This window comes from Nomascus leucogenys, chromosome 2 (assembly GCF_006542625.1).
Source record: "Nomascus leucogenys isolate Asia chromosome 2, Asia_NLE_v1, whole genome shotgun sequence".
Lineage (NCBI taxonomy): Eukaryota > Metazoa > Chordata > Mammalia > Primates > Hylobatidae > Nomascus > Nomascus leucogenys.
The window spans coordinates 48276985-48280242 of NC_044382.1; the positions used below are offsets into that span (position 1 = coordinate 48276985).

At 38.0% G+C, this 3258-nt stretch overlaps 1 pseudogene; it reads left to right on the forward strand.

The window, feature by feature from the left end:
- The first annotated feature begins 1323 nt into the window (after nucleotides 1-1323).
- LOC115831760 lies at nucleotides 1324-1439 on the forward strand (annotated as a pseudogene).
- Nucleotides 1440-3258: the final 1819 nt, after the last annotated feature.

A 3258-nucleotide genomic window follows, 5' to 3' on the forward strand; every position in this document is an offset into this window, starting at 1 on the left:
GGAAGAGATGGAATCCAATTCCCAAGCCAAGGCACTGGCCTTAGGAGTAGGGACATGCCATTCAGTGTAGCTGGAGGGAAGGCAGAGATGATAGGTGGTAGATTTGGTTGTGGGAGGAATAGGTTCCCTTTTGATGGTCTCTAATTTCTCAGTGAAATAAGACATGAAGTTATCAACTAAGACTGAGTAATACCAAGGATGATTTAAGATTTGTAGTAAAAATTTTAAATGAGACCAGTCAGTATGATCGTATGTTTTCCTTAACCATATTTAGCTGTTCAGGTAAGGATAAGAGTAGGTGAGATGTTGGATTTATCAGCTTTAGGGTTACCAGCAAGTATAAAGGAAAGAGGTGCAAGGGGATATACATCAGGTTAATTATAGTGATGGACCATGGAATTCATTATTGGTGACATGAGAAATGATGATATGAGGAAGGAAATATGAAGTTGAATCAGCTGATGGGTGGGTACAATGTGGCTGAAGAATTGTTGGCAAATGAATTCAGAACTTTGAGTGAGCTAGAAACATTTTTAAATGGGATTCTTAAATCTAGATTGTGGATGTGGTGTGGTGGGTATCTGAGAAGGGATAAAGGAAAAGATGAGTGGAATTAAGGAGGTAAAAGAATCAGGCAGATGCTGAAGTCACCAAGAATGTTGAGATGTGATGGTGAAGAAGAATATGATCGATCAAATGCTGACTACATAAATTGCTCAACCAGAAGATTGAACAAATGACCACAACAAAGGAGACATAGCAGGTACCATAATCTATTGGCATCTGATTCAAAGGAATGGGTTTTTGAGAGAAGGAGGAGAAAGGGCCTGAACAGGGCAGTGAGACAGAAGGAAGACATCTATCCCACATCAAGACCCTGAAGATATGTGAGAAGAGGCAGCCACCACTTTTAACAGAGCAGAAGGAGAAGCAGGGTGCTAAGGGATAACCAGGTTTGGGTTAGAACAAGAAGTTGAAAGGAATATTTTTGAGATGAGATTAATAATAGAGGAGTTCTGGGTTTTTTTTCTAATGACAGACCATGAGTTCCAGAGAATATAGGAAAAGGATTTGGGAGAATAAGAAGAGATGAGAGACTGGGTCAGATTTGGAGATGTACAGAACCACATAGGGATAAGCACACGGTCTGATGATGACCTTAGAGCTGCACTGTCCAATATGATAGTCACTAGTGAATATGTGCCTATTGAACCCTTTAAATGTATCTGGCCCAAATTAAGATGTACTCTAAGTATAAAACATATATTGGATTTTGAAGGCAGTACAAAAAAGAATGTAAAGTTTCTTACTAATAATTTTTCAGTGCTTGCTTCAGCAGCACATATGCTAAAATTGGCACAACACAGAGAAGATTAGCATGATTAGCATGGCCCCTGTGCAAGGATGACACACAAATTTGTGAAGAATTCCATTTTTTTGCTGTTATTAAAAAGTCAAAAAATAACAGATGCTGGCAAGGTTGTGGAGAAAAAGGAATGCTTTTACACTGTTGGTAGGAGTGTAAATTAGTTCAATCATTGTGGAAGACAGTGTGGCGATTCTTCAAAGACCTAAAGACTACTGTTCGATCCAGCAATCCCATTACTGGGTATATACCCAAAGGATTATAAATTGTTCTATTATAAAGACTTATGAACGTCTATGTTCATTGCAGCACTATTCACAGTAGCAAAGACATGGAATCAACTCAAATGCCCATCAATGATAGACTGGATAAAGAAAATACGGTACATAGACACCTGGAATACTCTGCAGTAACAAAAAAGAATGACACCATGTCCTTTGCAGGGTTGTGGATGGAGCTAGAGGCCATTATCCCTAGCAAACTAACGCAGGAACAGGAAACCAAAATACCACATGTTCTCACATATACATGGGTGCTAAGTGATGAGAACACACAGACACATAGAAGGGAACAACACACACTGGGACCTATTGGAGGGTAGAGGGTGGGAGGAGGGAGAAAAGCAGGAAAAATAACTAATGGGTACTAGGCTTAATACCTGGGTGATGAAATCATCTGTATAACCAACCTCCATGACACAAGTTGACCTATGTAACAAACCTGCACATCCTGTATATGTACCCTTGAACTTAAAATAGAAGTTAAAAATAAATAATTTTTATATTAATTGTTAAATGTTTTTGATATTTTGGCTTAAAGAAATGTTACTAAAATTGATTTCACTTTTTAAAAATTATTTTAAATGTGGCTACTAGAAAATTTTAAATTACATTTCTACTGGACAGTGCTGCCTTTCTAGAAGCTTTTATTTCTGATGGTGACCTAACAGGGATGTTTGGCAAGTTTGGGATTAGACCTGACAGATTTTTAGAGGAGGGTAGGCCATCAATTCCAGTTATGGTCATCTTCTTTGGAGTGGTCTTTTCAATCCTTGCTTCTTCAGTATGGTTCTTAGACTAGTAGCATCGGGAGCTTCTTAAGTATGCAAAATCTCAGGTTCCATCCTTTACCTACAGAACCAGAATCTGCATTTTAACAAGATTCCCAGGTGAGTATTATTCACATTAAACATTGAGAAGCATTGCTTGGGGCATTTTCAAGTGGTAAGGCTGATGACGATGAGGTCAGGGAAGGGAAAGGGTACCAGAAACACCTTGCTGGGTGAGAAGTGGTCTTACCAGTGGGTAATTTCCAGTCCATAGGAGAAGCATTCAAATCTTGGAGAGCAATAAAGTGTTTAGAGCTGTACTCTCTAATATGGTAGCCATTGGCCACATGTGACTATTTAACATTGGAAATGTGGCTGGTGGGACTTGAGATGTGCTGTAAGGGTAAGATGCACATCAGGTTTTAAAGACTTACTATGAATAAGAGAAAGTAAAATAATTCATTAATAAATTTACGATGTTGACAACATGTTGATATAATATTTGGAATATATTGAGTTAAATAAAATATATTGTTAAAATGAATTTCACCTTTTTTTAAAGGTAGCTATTAGAAAATTTTAAAATTTGTATGTGGCTTCCATTACATTTCTGTTCGAGAGCACTTCTCTAGACCATACCGGAAGAGTCAAGCCTCCAAGACTCTCCCGTACAGATAGACTGTATAGCAGGGGTTGGCAAACAATGGCCACTACCTATTTGTTTAAATAAATTGGAACACAGCCAGGTTTATTATTTCACATCATCTGTGACTACTTTCATGCTATAACAACAGAGTTGAGTAGCTGTGACAGAGAATGTATGGCCCACAAAGCCTAAAATTTT